The following is an 18,072-nucleotide window of genomic DNA, read 5'->3' as shown; positions in this document are numbered from 1 at the left end:
CGATGCAAATTCTGCTGCAATGGTTGTGTGCAGGAATTATTCAGTATGGCATCTCCATGTTCAAGTAAACACTGCTCTGTGTGCAGATGCAAATGCATTTAAAAAAAGTTTTTTTTTAAAAAAAAGCCACCTTTAAAGCCGCTATATAAAATAAAGTTTATTATTGTTATTATTATTATTATTATTATTATTATTATTATTAATATTGATGATATTCTTCCTCCCAGGACTTGTAAAATTGTTGTTGTTATGGTTGTTGTTATCCTATAAAGCACTTTGAGAAGCATACTGTCCAGCATATTGTATTTCATTGCACTTTGACAGATTGTCTTATAATCACTTGTTGTTAGAATATCCCCCAAGAGGATATTCCCCCCAAGAGGATATAGAGGATATCCCCCAAGAGGTATCCAGGTAACAGTGAAACGGGCGTACAGTCTGGGGAGATCGCACCCCTGGTTCCGCACCCCTTGGTGTCTCTCTCTCTCTATTTCTCCCTCTTGGGCCCGCGCTCTTGGCGGGCTTGTCTTGTGTCTCTCTCGTCTGGGCGCAGAAGTGCTGCTGGCGGGTGAGGACAGAGAACAAATAAAGCGCACTCCACAAGTTTCTCAACGAACCCAAATTCATTACATTGGTGTCAGAAGCAGGAGGATGGACAGTGAACAGCCGATAATGCCAGGAAACGGGAGTGGGGCGGCCTAAAGGGGACCCTTGAGCGACGCTACCCCTGCTCCGAAAAGCCAGAAGGAGCGCTTCACCCCGCCTGCTGTGGGAAGAGTTGGCCACAGCCGGGGCTTATTCCTTCCCTGCCTCACTGAGGGCAGACCCTGCCAGGCCCTCGTCGACACTGGTTTAACCATCACCCTGCTGCAGCCTGGTGTCCTGCTGGGCACCGAGGCAGCCGGACCCCCAGGGTGCTCACCGTGCACTTTGGGGCTGCGAGGGTGAAACATCCCTTCTACCTTGCCCCAGTCCACGAGGACTGTATCCTGGGATTGGACTGGTTGCAGCGCCTCTCTCTGTGTACAGTAGAGCCTCCTGTCCTGGCTGGTGGAGCTCATACAGCTGTGTCTGGAGAGAATCCAGGGTATCTGCTTCAACCACATGGCTGGGCAGCTTGTTCCCCCCTCCCACCCCTCTCTGTGTACAGTAGAGCCTCCTATCCGCCCAGGACAGGAGGCTCTACTGTACACAGAGAGGGGCGGGAGGGGGAGCAAGCTGCCCAGCCATGTGGAATGGTACAGAACCCTAAGCAGACAAAACACACTAGCCGGATATTTGACCGAGATATCCAGACACAGCTGTATGAGCTCCATCAGTAAAACTCAAAGTATTATGCTGGTCCACATTATTTGTAACCATCATTTTAAATGAAAATACTTTATTTTTTCATGGACAAAATGTAACACCACAGCATTTCGTTGATCTAACTAACAAGGATGGGACATTAGCCAGCCAATATGATAAAGGAATAACTTTTTTTTTTATTTCTTTAGCACATTTATTTGAACATTTCCATCGATTGTAAAAGCACTGAAAAACTGTTCAATCCTTAGTTCGTTGGACATTTTTTTTTACTATAACAGATATAAAAACTCCTTTGCTTTTAACAGAGCGTTTCATAATTTCTAACAACTAAAATGATTTAAACTGCAACCCTTTTATCATTCAACGAGAGCTCAAAATATCACAAGGATCCTCAAGAGATCAACAAAGACAACAGAAAAAGATATGTGTATAAGATACTATCCATGGGAATCCAAGCTTTTTTATCTACGCTAAGAAGTAGTCTATAAAATTTCTTCATTACACAGTGAATGTGCCTGTATTAGAAAATATAGAACTTCTTTGAATGTATGTCAGGCAATCAGACTTCAGGACCGGAATTATCTGTTTTATAATGGGGAATATAGTGTAAAATCCTGGGTTCGGTAAAATGTTTCAGGCATTCATGTGAAGGACAACAGAGCTTTCACTGGCCGATTATAATTATTATCATTATTATTAACCAGGGACCGTTGTCAGAAGGAAAGAAGGTGACTATTCATTGTTATTAAAAATGACTTAAATTCGAACATGTTGTGATATTTAGAAATATAAAAAGTCAATTAATTGTCCATAATATTTCTATTTTATTTTTTTAAAGAAATGTTTGTTAAAAGAAAAGTCGTGGCGGCGGCTGGATTTGAACACCCAACCTGTGGTTCAGAAGTCGGGCACCCACAAGGTCACATGAGGAGTGGTGGAACACCCCTACACATACAGTACAGCGTGTACTATTGTGTTGCAGTATATGAATATAATTAAATCGTTATTAATTTCTTTAGATATGCAATTCCATATTATATTCACAGAAAAGCTTAGAACTACCACTTTTTATACTTGTTATTTCACATGTTAGTTAAAGACTTCAATGTTTAAAATGTTTAGGGAGAAATGGAATACTGGTGTGTATTTTTTCTTTAAAGTACCGAGACCAGCCATATACTGTATGTTTATGTTCCAAAATTAATATCGTTTATGGCCTTCACACGCGTTACAGTATGCTCCTATTCTTTTTACGCTCAGCTACTAAGATTTCCCTTCAGTGGCAAAATTCCATATAAATATATAATACTAAAATGGGCACAGTAAAGACATTTAAATCTTTCCACGACCGGCCAACGCACCACAAGTGCCCCTGTCGATCAACCAATCACGTACCGCGGTATGACGCGCGATGACGTAGCCAATTACCCGCGGTACGTGTCTGTGCATCTGTACATTATTACTGTTGTAATGTAACAACCACCTCTGTCTAAATAAACCAGGCCTTATCACACATAAGGATCCCTTTATTACTCAGAACACATTGAGCTACCTTCCATCTGGCAGTGGTATAACAGGATGTTTCCAATTGACACACACACTCAAAGACTCAGAACTTTGATCTTACATTAATACTTAGTTCAAATGCCTCAGAGGAAGGAATTGGATCTATTTTATGCCGAAATTGAGATATGAATTAGAGAATCATATGGTATACAGATGCAGCCATTCAAAATGCGGGGGCGATACCGCATTATTTTCCGGTACGCTGTACGCAGTCTACCGCGAGTTACCGGTAAATACGGCGAGTTAACGGTAAGTACTGCTAGCAAAATAATAGTATCTGGAATTTCCGCAAGGTGGAGCTAATAAAGCTCAACCTCTCATGTTTGAGCTGTAGCCATCAAAGTCTTTAATGAAGATATTACTAATAGTATTAATAATAAATGACCTTGGACAAGCTGTAAACTCAAAGTATTGCCCTGGTCCACATTATTTTTTTCATTGACCGTCTTTGTAAAAGTAACACCACAGCATTTCGCAATCACACATTTGTTTCCAATCATGCAAAGTACAGTAATTTTTGAGAATTGATTCACCATGCCTTTCATATGCTCATAAAAGAGATTGATTTAGGACCATATACATATTACCGTATGCAAACTGTACTGTATACAGTATGTATATGTATATTTAATGTCTTAACTGTGCCTGTTTAAGTATTGAATATTTATATGGAATTTTACCACTGAAGGGAAATCTTAGTGCCTGAGCATAAAAAGAATAGGAGCATACTGCAATGCGTGTGAAGGCCATAAACGATATTAATTTTGGAACATAAACATACAGTATATGGCTGGTCTCGGTACTTTAAAGAAAACATACATGAAACATGGTTTCATTATGACCAGAATCGGTCTTGAGATATTTTTAACTTGATTTACAGTATTTGAGAGGTATGTCTTGACAACGATACTACGTAAATACTGCTCACGTACTGTATATGTTTCTAGGTTTATGTTATGCATTTCATACTGTCAAATTACTTTTGAGCAACTGATAAAAAGCGCGAAACGGTATGCCCAGGGCGTTTTAGTTTCGTTTTGTGCGGGGACTGCTTTAACTATATCGTCGTGGATTGATTAGAGATATCAAGTACATACAAGTCATTTTTTAAATGTTGTAGTTCGTCTTGTAAAAATGTTACGAGAACATCATCTGTCAACAATTACACAGGTTCTGTTTCCATATTGTGGATTTTGGTTACGTAATATTATTTTCTAATTTCACGTTGTGAATATATGATTTGGGCAAACAGAGCCGCAAAGAAGTACATTATGGGTTGTTGTTTTTTTTTGCAGTTTTATCTAGAACAAGCGATGCTTAAACCTTTGTCTGATTCTTGTGAAACTATCCACACGACAGTTACCTACAGTAGGAGTTGACTTCAGTGATGTCACTGATGGGATGTTTCTAAAAATCCATCCTCTGTAAAACGTCTTCTCTAGTTGTCCTGCATATGTATTCGCTAATGAAGCTGTGTGTTCTGAGCCTGGTTCTCTACATTTCTGTATGAACCAGCTTTGAGGGCTAAAGACAGCTTGTGTTTAAATTGAGTGTAAGGTAATTTATGCTTCTAAAGTCATGGTCAGCATTTATTATTGTACTGTGCTGTAAACTTGTTCTGTGCCTAATTACATTATTTTATAGCTTTATCAAATCTGTACATTGTCTGTCGATAATGTTTCTGTAGTGCTTTTTCAGCCCTCAGCATGTGACCGCGCTGGTGGCGCTATGGGTTAGTTCCTGAGTCCCCTGTCACATGGTCTGTGATTGAATCCCTTGGAACTATGACTTTATTTTTTAACAAACATTTCTTTGAAAAAATGAAACGTTTCCCTTGGTCAGAGATTAAATAAAACCTCACTCGCACCAAACAAATTTATATTTCTAAATATCACAACATGATCGAATTTAAGTCTTTTTAATAACAATGAATAGTCACCTATGCGTTACAAAATAAACATTTATATTGATTTGAATCGCGTTTTGATTTAAATCGTAAACGCTTATTTAAATATATGTGTTTAAAGGCGATATACTGTATAAAAGCGCTGATTCTTATGGAATGTGTTCCGCCGGGGATTCAAAAATTTTTTTTTTAATCGCGTATCTAAGGAAAATTGCAGTATAACTTTGTTCATGGACAAACAGTGGCATGTTACATTATTAATTTGGGTGTCTCCTCTTGCCAGAAAGCTCTAAATTGCATTTTGAGTGTGGTTTTTGACTTTTTCTAAATTGCAACCCATAAATAAAGCTGATACAGTTTAGACTTACTGTATTCTAAACTGTATTACAACAGCACATTGGACAATGCAACGTAAATTGCAAAAATGCACTTGGAATCTGTCCAAGCCCTACTACAAAAAATTTTTAAACTGTGACACTTATCATTCATCTTTAAATAAACTTTATTTTATATAGCGTTTTAAGCGAATATGTAATTAGATTGCTCATAAACCTAATCGCTTTTTCTACATAAACACAGCGTGATTGATCTCTGAAAATGCTTTTCCTTTATATTTAGGCTCAGATTTCAACTATAGATCGTATTATTATAAACTTTCTTGGAAAAATGTATTTTATGTAAACCATGTTTGCTATTAATTCATTTAGGGCTAAAATACGTTCATTGTCTTCCAATCGAGTCGAGTTGACATTGGAAGCTTGCCACGCCCGGACTGTTACACCAACGCATTAGCATGTTAAAGCGATTTCATTGAGGAGCCTAGCTTTTAACTAGTAAGTACTGTACTTCCTACTTTGAAAATACCTGTGAAACCGGTTTAATTCGTCACAGCCAGCACTCCCGCAGAGAGGGGGGTTGTGCTCGTTAATGTCCGATGACATACAAGTGGAAAGATTACAGATTTTAATCGTCTTTTTTCTGAACCAGGGGAAATCTGAATGCTGGATGAATAAAAGCATTTTATTAAAAACACGTTTGCGTTTGTCTGGTATTTACTTTGATCCCTTTTAACTGTTTTTCGATCTACTGTATTGCTTTGAGATGCCACTTTTAAAGGTGATATGTAAAATAAAGTTTTTTATTATTGTTATAGAGAAACATGATCAGATTTTCCCTGGTTCAGAAAAAAAGATCTAAAGTGCTACACCTTACTTTCTTAATTCGATGTATTTAAAGCAGTGAACTACTGTAGGTGTAACATAACATTCAGAAATACAATCGAGAATAGTTTTGTGGTGTTTGTTTAGATGAAACGTTCCTAAAACGTATAACGTAACAAAATTAAAGACGATTAAAATCTGTAATCTTTCCACTTGTACTGTATGTCATCGGAAAGTTTCTGCTTTGTGTAAGGATGGTATCAAAAAGTAATCTTAAGTGGTGAGAAAGCTGTGCTCAATGTATTTAAGGGACTTAAAAGTAAAAGGAGATGCTTCATATTGCTTGACTAATTTTAAAAACTAAGTTATAAATGCAGACGCTCCCTCGGTGCCGCGCCGGGTGTAAATATCAAAATATACACGAATATAATCATATCGTTATTAAATTCTTTAGATACGCAATTCCATATTATATTAGCAGAAAAGCTTAAAACTACCACTTTTTCACACGCTATTTCACATGTCAGTTAAATACTTCAATGCTTAAAATGTTTAGGGAGAAATGGAATACCGGTGTGTATTTTTCCTTTAAAGTACCGATTCCTGGAATCTGACTGGCTGACACCCTTCTGAAGTGGTTCCATAATATCTGGTATACGGAAAAGAAAGCGTTGATAAAAAAGCCTGGATTCTCATGTATCTCAGAGAGCGAGTGATCAGAAAAAGGAACAGCTGTTACACCCAGGTTTTACGCTCTCTCTCTGTTGAATGAATGAAAGCATTTTATTAAAAACGCGTTTGCGTTTGTCTGGGTATTTACTTTGTAATCTGTGGTTTACATCTACTGTATTGTTTTGAGATGCCACTTTTAAAGGTGATATGTAAAATAAAGTTTTTTATTATTGTTATAGAGAAACATGATCAGATTTTCCCTGGTTCAGAAAAAAGACGATTAAAATCTGTAATCTTTGCACTTGTACAGTATGTCATCAGAAAATACAATCAGTTTCTGCTTTGTGTAAGGATGGTGTCAAAAAGTAATCTAAGTGGTGAAAAAGCTGTGCTCCTCAAAGTGCTTTACAGGATAAAAACAATAACAACAATAGTGGCTGGGCAAACGATTTTTTTTTTATAGAAATACAAAATGAGATACTGTATAATGATGTGCATGAACAAAGTTATACTGCTATTTTCCTTAGATACGCGATTAAAAAAAATAAATTTTTTGAATCCCCGACGGAACACATTACATAAGAATCAGCGCTTTTATACAGTATATCGCCTTTAAACACATATATTTAAACACGCGTTTACGATTTAAATCAAAACGCGATTCAAATCAATATAAATGTTTATTTTGTAACGCATAGGTGACTATTCATTGTTATTAAAAAGACTTAAATCCGATCATGTTGTGATATTTAGAAATATAAATTTGTTTGGTGCGAGTGAGGTTTTATTTAATCTCTGACCAAGGGAAACGTTTCATTTTTTCAAAGAAATGTTTGTTAAAAAAAAACTCATAGTTCCAGTGGGATTCGATCACAGACCATGTGACATGGGAGTCAGGAACCTAACCCACAGCGCCACCGGCACAGTCACATGCAGAGTGGTGAAAAAGCAGTACAGAAACATTATCGACAGACAATGTACAACGTGTACTATTCTTGTGTTGCGGTACATGAATATAATTATATCGTTATTAATTTCGTTAGATACGCGATTCCATATTATAGTCCCTTTTAATCAAATTCTAAAAGTATGCTTGTTGACTCCGGTATCTCTTTAGTTAAAGACTTCGATGCTTAAAATGTTTAGGGAGAAATGGAATACTGGTGTGTATTTTTTCTTTAAAGTACCAAGACCAGCCATATACTGTATGTTTATGTTCCAAAATTAATATCGTTAATAGCCTTCACACGCGTTACAGTATGCTCCTATTCTTTTTATGCTCAGCTACTAAGATTTCCCTTCAGTGGTAAAATTCAATATCTACAACGGGCACAGCAAAGACGTTTACTGTAAGTCTTTCTACGACAGACCAAAGGACCACGAGTGCCCCTGTCGGTCAACCAATCACGTACCGCGGTACCGCGCGTCATCTTGCGTCACAATGCGCGACGCCACCTGCGGTACGTGTCTGTAACGCGCACTTTGAATGGCTGCATCTGTAGCTCCAGAATGTTCACAGCAGTTCAGAAATTACCACCTCTATACTAATATGTTGGAACTTGTATCTGAGACACCTATGAAAAGAACTATGACCTATTTATGCTCCAAGCATCACTATATACAAATAAACTTTTAACATATGCCATACGCACTGCAAAAATCAATATAATATGACACAAATGATTCAGTGAGTTAGCAACTAGCAATTAGACTTAAGATTTATATCAAATACAGAGATGGACAGATAAACAGAAGTTTAGACACTTTGTTACTATTCCCAGTTAATGTTGAACGATGTTTGCAATAATTCTGTAAATAAAGAACTGTCACCTTAGATAATAGCCACTAAGTGGCAGGGAAGCCATGCTACCCTGCCAATGAAAACGATTTTGTCTTGGGCTGTATCATTAAAAGTCTAAATTTGCACTCTACATAATAAAAATAGTAATTGTAACGAACACATTCAGAAAGCTCAAGAGTAAGACTTTGCTGGTCAATTAATAAAATAATATGTATAAATATGTATAATATGTATAAAGAACAGCAGAAGACAAGTGGGTCAGAAGAGGAAGAAATTAAGTTATAATTATGTTCATGAATTGAATAAGCGGCACTTGGGGTAATGGCAAACAACTATCTTCAACAAATCTTCATACCTATAGTCATAAATCTAATTCACAAAAACTTTGGTCACATGATGACCGTGTAGCGGCAATGCTTGTTAGTAAGACAGAATTAAGCCTTGCCGTGCTTTCCTAAATGAGGCCTTATCTCTCTCTCTTCAAGCTATTCATGCAGGCTGATTTAAGGTGTTTTCTTTTGATAAGGAACAACTCCCAAACCGGGATGCACTTAGCTAAGCCTAGCCATCATGATCAATGGTCATCTCTGGTGCCTATCTGTCTATGGAATGCTGGACGACATCTGGATTGCAGTCCTAGGTGTCAGGGGTCAGTGACTCATCTCTCACCTCAGTCAACCAATCAGGGACTTGCAGGGCGTAGGAACACCACGTGGGTCTCTAATGCCCGCCAAACTCTCAACCAATCATCACACATCTGTCTCTTGATTAAAAAGGTAGCACAAGCTCAGGTCGGGGCTCTCCTTGGCCATTTTCGCCCACCCTCAGAGACAATCACGTGACAACCGGTGTTGTCTGCACTGGGACTTGGACTTTGTTCTAAGCGTGAGGCCAAGGATCCCGTACGTACTCAGAATTCTGCAACGACCAACGTGAATGCTCCACCTGATCAACGGCAGCCTACAGTTGGACCCTCGTCGACAACCTGAATAGCTTATTCAGATGCAGCACTGGACCAGGAACGAACCAGTTTTCTTCCCATGTAAAAGAGTGACTTGAGAGGACCCGCGGTCACACTCTGTGCATAGAGACTTTCTACGAGTCAGCCGGACTACTAGTAGACCCCTCGGAGCAACGACTGCACTGCGCACCGCAGTTAGATTCCTCCGTCCGTCCTACTCCGAGCTGCACCTTAACTGGTTGGCCGGTAGCCAGAGGACACCGAGACGATGCCTATTGGACGACCGCTGGGACAGTGTTTGCAACAGACCCTGTCAGCTGGTTTGGTGTTCGTGCCAGGAAATCTAAACCCATACACAATGGATAAGTAAACCCCATGTTCCACATTGCGTCTCGAGAATTTAATTGTTACCTCATCACAAGTTGTTATCAATTTAATTCATGAGTAATGTATTTACGTTCGAGTCTAGTGTAACAGTGGGTAATGACACTGATTAGCGATATGGTATAGCTGAACGGTATATTGAAATATATTCTGTTGTGTGTCTCTTTGTGTTTGCATCTCTTCGAGATTATATACCTTGTATCTTTGATAACCCTCACAGTAAGGTCTGCCACCTGTATCCAGGCAGACTGATATATGTTTGGTGCACAATTTATGTTTAATAAATGTATCTCATATATTGAATCCGTGTGTGTGCGTTGCTAGTTGTTCTGACGATTGATTGTCTAAAAGCCATAACGAATCACCTCGTGATTACTGCTACAATTAATAATTGTCTCAGTGATATCACAAAACCCCTACAACTGTAAAGGAAAAGTTAGCTTTGCTGTGGACATTTTTTATGATTTATGAGATATTAAGAGTGTCACGATCGTAACCCCTCCTCTTAAGGGCGCTCAAGCCCTACCTTGTTAGTTTCATCTCCCGCACCTGTTCCCTGTTCCAGCCCCTTTTCAGTTCCCCCTTAAAAGCCAGACACAGACGCTAATCCGGGCTCTGCATTGGTTTCCGCATCATGCGAGCCCGGGACCTGGATGCGCCTGGCTCCGTTATGGTTTTAGCTTCCGTTCTTGTTCCCGTTCCCGTTCTCGTTCCCCCTGCCGGTCCCAACCTGGTTCTGGATTTTAATCGTCGTTCTCGGATGAATCGCCTGGCCTTGGACTTTTTGCACCGTTTTGGATTTCCCGTTTGACTCATCCCTAAATCATTTGCCTCGGCCATACCTCCCCCGACCACCAGCACTCCATGGACACCCCCCCCCGTTCTCATCCCCGTATCCTGCATGCTTTTTTACTTGTGTTTTCTCACTTTATCCCGGAATGTGTCGTTTGCATAGGGTCCGGAAAGAACTCTCCCTGACAAAGAGATATTGAGAAATGTGTTGCCAGAATGTTTCAATGCATTAGCATAAAAAATGAAATCTCAGAAATTTGTGGAAAGTTTGAGGAAATTTTGAGTTATTGTGTAGGCTTCGGGCTGAAAATGTATTTCCTGCGTTATTGCTGCATTGTAAGAATTAGGGAATTGGTTCCCATTCAATTCTAAGTTCTATTTAGAGAAGGAGATTTTCTTGCTAAAAAATTCATGTTATTTAATAAAATGAAGGTTGGGCAACACAGTGCTGCAATGGTTAGCATTGCTGCCTTACAGTGCTGGCACCCTGCATTCAATTCTCGGTGTGAGTATGGGTTAGTTAGTATCTGTGCATGCTCTCTGATGTACTAGTGTCCCATCTTGGGTTTATTCTACCCTGTGCCTCTTGCTTACTTGGTTAGGCTCTAGGTTCCCCCAGAAACATGTACTGGATAAAGTGATTTTAAGAATTGGATGCATGGATGTAGGTTCACTCTTGCCCTTTAAAGGGTTTACTGTTTAGAGTATAGGGACAAGCTGGATATGAGAAGATGATACCAACCCACCCTGTTTCAACCATGTTTTGAACTGGCAACACTAGCTCTGATCCCAGCTTATTTTTGGTTTGCTTTGCTCCATATATTGTTGCAGCTTGCTCAGCTAAGAGTCCACTACTTCACTCAGCTTCCAGTTTCAAGACCGCTGCTCAAAAGATGAATACAATTACAGTATGACTTGTCTGTCAAACTCCTGCTATCTGTTCAAAACAGGCAAGTTTGAAAGGGCTGACTCATTCCATTTTAGGTTTCTCAAATGCCATGTTGCAGATGCAGCAGGTTCGATGCTGCTGCTCTTGTTCTTGCTCCCACGCTATGCCCTTCTGCCTCTTGGTTGTGAACCTTCCATAGCTGCAATGTTACTGATGAGAACCCTGTAATCCAAGTCCAGTAAGCCTTGAATCACCAACAGAGTTCACCCTGGATTTGTTAACAAAGGTTAATAACCAAGACATTCTGGTTTTCTGTGACACAGTTGCATTGAAAATCCGCAAGTGCAGCACAGATGGGGCTGACACCACTGCCTGGAGATCACTCAAACAGCCTCTTGCTGGTGGAAACCACTTCCAGAATTGATGCCTCAGTTTTTGTTATGAGAGATTCTGAGCCTGTCATTCTGCCCTCCCTTGTTTTGGGGGGTGCTTTACTGATGGGGAAGGAAGTGGGAGGGAATATACTGTATTAGCCTCCACTTCAGTGTGAACAGACATCCTGTCCTACTGTTTGACTGCTCCTCCAACTGCCAGGACAAAGGTGCTATGTTTGGGTCAGGATTTCTGGTTAAGTGGCCTTCCTACTTCTCTGGTGATCTGCTCCCATGTACTCACTATTCCCCTTTTGGTGTGCTACCCCTATGTTTGATCATCTGTTACTGTTTTGTTTGGCACCTAGAGTGTTTCATTGAGGAATGGGATACTGTGCCTGTCCACAGTGGAGCACTGTGGAATAGTTCAGATCTATGGCAGCAACTAGGCATGCTTCTTCCACCTGTAAGTCTGGCCAGTTGCTGGGGAAATGCATTTAGACAGGAATTAAATAGGATATTCTCTTCACCTGGAGGCAATCAGCTCTTCCACTGTTTAGTGTTTAGTGTTTACTATTTAGTGTTGGCCCTAGGAGTGCTCAGGGATCTGCTACAAAGTTACCTCTGAACCTCTAAAGTTCTGTGTTCCCTATTTTCCCCTGTTCCAGCCTTGGTCTGTTCTTGACCCTACTGTGCTTTTGACCAGAATTTTCCTGGGCACTTTCATTCTGTGTGACCCGGCTTTGGACTTTTGTCTGTTACAAAATTTGGAATGGAATGGAATTTCCTCCCCTTAAACATTTTGTTATATCTTTGCAGCAGAACATAGCAGGAGCCTGGCTCAGGTCTTAAATTGAAGCAGTTCATTACAGCAGCCACTGAAATTTGTCTGTGGCATTTTAACTGTTGCTGGGTTTCTTTGTAAGGTCCTGTTGTTATACTGTTAATCAATATTCTCTAACTACCACCCAGAATACACTCACTCAAGGACTGGATTCCTTTGGTGACAACTCAAAAAGTGCTACGAGGAGTAGCATTTCTAACCATAATCAGAGTACAGTTACTATAACCATTAAACTAAATAGTTAAACTTTAAACCATAACCCTTGATGTAATCACAGACTCTCATCTACTTGATGACAAACATCCATTAAACCAAAAACACACCCACACAATTAACATTAACCATCACCCATATCCTTATCTACAGTATATACCACTCTCAGTCCATAACTCTAACACCAAATAACAGACATATACAAATACACACTCCTTAACCTTCTGGGTGTTTTCGCTAGTGCAACCCAATATGTTTAAGGTGTAATCCACTCCAGAATTATTTGTTAACCATGTTCCTTCTCCCAAGGAAATTCCTCAACAACACCTGCTGAAGCCAAGTTTGTATCTTCAAAGTAACCAGTCTCACCAACACTACCACTTTTTGTGTCTTGAGGGCATACGCTCTGTAGAATCCCTAAAACCTTCTGTTGGCTTTCAGCTCAGGGGATCCCAAACTGCTGCCTCATTGCAATACATCCAGTGGACTTACAACAAAGGAATATTTTCCTACCCTTAGTCACATGGCGTCTAGTCATCCTGACTACACAAACCCCCTTCATCATGGGCATTCTCTCCTGTGTGATCGTATCCTTGTCTTATATCTGTAATTTCCTTGACTCAACCCTATTTAAAGAAACTTCTAATAAGTGTTAGCTACATTGTAACAGTACATGTAAATTGTGTGAGTTTACTTTGGCTATTAGGAATCAATTGGCAGAGCAACAGGGAGTCTTCAGACATGGAATACATTTATTGATACATAAAATAATGTGTACATAAAAGCATTCAAAATATCAAGATTATAGCGACTATAATGAAGAGATATACTGTATAAAAACAAGGAAAATACATTTAGTATACCTTTGGTTACACTAACTTCCTCATCAGTCTCATTAAAATAATCAACATTCAGGTACTTTTAAGTAATTACTGTACAGCTAATTAAATTTATTAAACTGATATTAATGTGTTAATATAACAATTTTATTTTCGAGAGGGTGAATATTGAATTATATTAATCAACAACCGTGGATTCATAACTCACACACAGAAGGATGAGAAAACAGCTGACTGGTCCATTGCGGAGCTATCCATTCTGTGCTCTGCTGGCTTGGTGCCACTTCAGTCCTGAGGCAGCTCCAGGTGTCAGGGAGAGAGAGAAGGAGCCTGTTGTAGCCTTGTGCAGATAGTCAATTACCTTAAATGGATTGTCTGGGTCAGTGCTGAGCTGAACTGGGGACAAAGTCTGTGAAAAGGGGTGGTTACTAATCAGTCGGGGCAAGTCACAGAAAAAGGGGAGGAACTCGAATTGGTCCCGGCATAGCGGCTACTGCTTAATAATCCTCTATTCAGGTGTGTTAACAAAAGGTACAACTGTATTGCTCTGGTGATCAAGTGGGTGCACAGTGGTAGGCAGCTGGTTTCAATGTCCTGCTGCAGGCTAGACCTCATGCAGAATTCTGTCTTTACATACGGGCTCACCCCTAAACTCAAAACTCAAATAAGGGGCAAACTTAATTCCTGTACTTTAATAAGCCTTGCCACTACACAAGCAATACACTTCTTTTTAACTGAGGAAAATATGGTTATTGATTGGTCAGTAAGCTACCAAGTGGAGTGGGTACCCACACTCTGCAGGCGCCTGATTGGTTGTTCATTTTGTTGGATGATTGACAATGCCCTGTGAGTTTTAGGATTATCTCCAGATGTCCCTTTGTCTCTCTGCCAGACATCCAGGCACCAGCAGTGAACATCCATCTTAAGGGAGCATTGATAATGGATCTGGACTGTCCAGGGAAAGATCAATATCCAAAAGATAAGCTCAAGTTACTCTTCCATAAGCAACGGCCTCTCTATTCCTGACAGGCTTAATTTAGCGTAAGATATAAAGCAGTTAAAGAAAACCAGGGTTGTTACAAAGGATCAGGGTGCTTACTGAGGGACGTAAACTCTTGACAGAATATTCTGATTCCCCAACAGATTACCACATCATTAAACTGTAATTTACAATAGATGCACCAGTCTTGTTCACAGTCACACATGTGCTTGGAAAAAAAACATCTCTGCATCATGCATGAATCCCTCCATCCACACTATCTCAACAGAAAAGACCTTGAAGGAACAAACACTTTGTAAAGTCATTGTCTATAACCTTTAAGAAAAATTAAATAACATTAAATATTTAGCTTCACTTAAAAAGACAAGTGTGCCTTACCTAAATAAATCTATACATTCAGTAGCAAAAGTTGACACAACTTTTTGTCATTCTTTTATGAACACGTTTTAAAACATGTTGCGCTACTTCTGCTACAGTAAACTACTGCAACTTCTCTTTAAACCTCCAATAAACACACACTACAAATAATTCATCTTTTAAACATTTTATTTACTGGCTGCAGCATTGAAATTATCTGCAGGGTTATGCATTATTCCATCCATTTTCAACTGCTTAATCCTGTACAGTCACATGGGGAGCCAGAGCTTATCCCAGCAAGCAGTCGGCACAAGGCATGATGCACCTTGGATGGGATACCAGTCCATCACAGGGCACACACAGACAAAAACATGAGGAGAACATACAGATTCCATGCTGATAGCACCCCAGGAATTCTAACCAGCGCCACCATACCACCTTGATGAATTGTTCTTTTTTTAAATTAAACTACCTGATTGTCACTGGTGAGAAGCAATCATACACCAAATTGATTATGTGATTAGAAACAGCAAACGTCATTTAGTGCCAATTGATGATCATCTTCTTTGGTCCTTGGGTAATTTATTACTTGTGTACCAGAGTGCACAAGGTGTGAGGTGGTATACCTCAGTAAGTGCTAATGGACAGCAACATGTCACAGAGTTATTTTTATTTTACATTGTCAAAGTGTCTCATGTGTCCCTGTTTTAGAGACAAGACATGGCAACTTAAAGAGGGGATTAGAAATATCAGATACAGATCTAAACTAAGGTCTTAGAAGAAAGGCCCCAGTTTAGAGCTTGCTGCAAATGTCTTAAACCCTCCACACATTCACACTATGCCTGTAGATATTTGGTTAACTGGTGTAAGGGAAATGATTATCTGAAGAACAGGTGGGAGTATGGAAGAGGACTAACTTGGGTATGCCACTAAGTGACGCTATGTTTTAGGATGCTGTCACATGTCTTCACAACTAGGTTATGTCTCTCACAACCTGTTTAGAATCGTGTTTTAATATTCTCATCCATTTGTTAAAGTAACTGATAAATTATTTGCTTTATTTTTTGTAGATTAAATATGATTCTGTTGATATGTGGTTAAGAATTAGCTTTATATTAGTTTGTATTAGCAGTGATTAGTTTTATTTTTTATTTGTTTTACAATGAATGGGTTGTGGTTTAAACTGATGTAGCCCTCATCATTTCAGAAGCCATTAGCCTAAAATAGAATAAAATCATTAGAAAAATACATTTTTTCACAAAACATCTAACATTAAAAAAATTTAATTAGGATCACATAGAAAATACATGGTTCTCTCTTGCTGCAATATATTTCTTGTTAAATATGAGATGCACTATTTATTAATCTGTGAACTGTAAACTGATTTAATGTTTAAAGTAGACCCAAACAGAATTCTGATACAGTACAAGAGACAAGGATCAGGTGCTGCGGGAAACAAAAAAGAGGACGAAACACAGACTGACTGTGATAGTCAGTTTTATACACCAATGAATTGAAAAGCAAACACAGGGACAGAAATGTCATTAAGTTTGCTGATGACACAGACCTGGTTAGCTTTGTGAACAGTCCATAATTTACCTCAACATAATTTACCATAATGGGCCCATTTTAACTGATTTAACAAAGTGGTGCGATAAGTTCTCTTTGATGTTAGAAGGGTATCAGTGGCTACAGATAAGGCTGCAGCCATCTAGAGTGCTTGAGGTGTGAGGTGGTATACTTCAGTAAATGCTGCAGTATGACGAACAGCACTATGTCACAGAGTTTTTATTTTTTTTTAATAATGTGATGCAGGACTTCACTACTATATAAAACTGCCAGGTGGCACATTGAATCCATTAGTACTGCAGCTGTGTGTGGTTGTCAGTAAAATCAGTACAGTATAAAATATTTATTAACCTATTAGTGCTTTCCTGCAGTAATTATACTGTCCACATACTGTACGCATACTGTACTAGCAACAATTTAAGTTATTGTATATCACAATGCTGTATAACAGTAACAGTATTATTGTTTTTTAATCTTTTACATTGTTATAATTTCAGTATTATTAGTTCAGTTTTATTCATTATTATTAGTACATTTAGTATATTATATATAATGATTATATATTATATAATAGTATATATAATTATTACCATTTTAGAAATATTAGTAATAGTGTATAAATAGTAATTAGAAAACAGATAATTTAATTATAGATTTTGACTATTAAATTATTAAATGCTGTGGCTTTAAAATTATATTGCAAATGGTATTATTCTTATTACTAATATGTAATAAGCCATATTAGTTTTTTTTTCATAATCAAAGAAATATTGCATTGGTGGTTTAGTAGTAGAAATCTCGCTTGCCTTTGTACTTAGGGGGATATAAAAGACTAATAATAAAATAAGTATAACAAATAATATATACTACATTGATATTTTTATTAACTTTTAAATTATGTCTCATTCTTAGTCATCTGTAATAGATAAAACGCAAAGGTTGTGCAGATAAAAAAATATGTTTATGTTGTAACAGTGGAAAGGCACTGTCTTTCTCCACCAGTTAGTTTTTTCAGATGCGAATGAACTCTGGGCTAGTTTCCTGGGACCATTCTTAGAGGACAGCATGATTGAGAGGCAAATTCAAAGATAGCACATCTGTGTGAAACACTACGTCATAATTTCTGAAATTCAAGAAAAAAAATATCCTTGTTGTTACCTGCTACCAAAAACCAAATGAGATACACTGCAATAGATAAGTCAATAATCATCAATTTGACATGCTAGTTAAATATTTTTTTAAAGAACAAAATGCAGTAAGTGCAGAAAAATAAGATGTAAGAGTTTCCTAATAGAGCTAGCCAACATGTCAATCCTGCTATAAGAGGTGTAAAGAAACCTTTTTTATCAGTCACTTACTAACCAGGATGCTTGGAGAGAGTAAGGGAATTTAAAGATGCCCTTAATGCCCTTAAACTTTAAAATCACAATTTAGGTGTTA

The sequence above is a fragment of the Atractosteus spatula genome, chromosome 1 (assembly GCF_055471065.1).
Source record: "Atractosteus spatula isolate fAtrSpa1 chromosome 1, fAtrSpa1.hap1, whole genome shotgun sequence".
In the NCBI taxonomy this organism is placed as follows: domain Eukaryota; kingdom Metazoa; phylum Chordata; class Actinopteri; order Semionotiformes; family Lepisosteidae; genus Atractosteus; species Atractosteus spatula.
Note: the sequence above shows the minus strand (reverse complement) of the source record.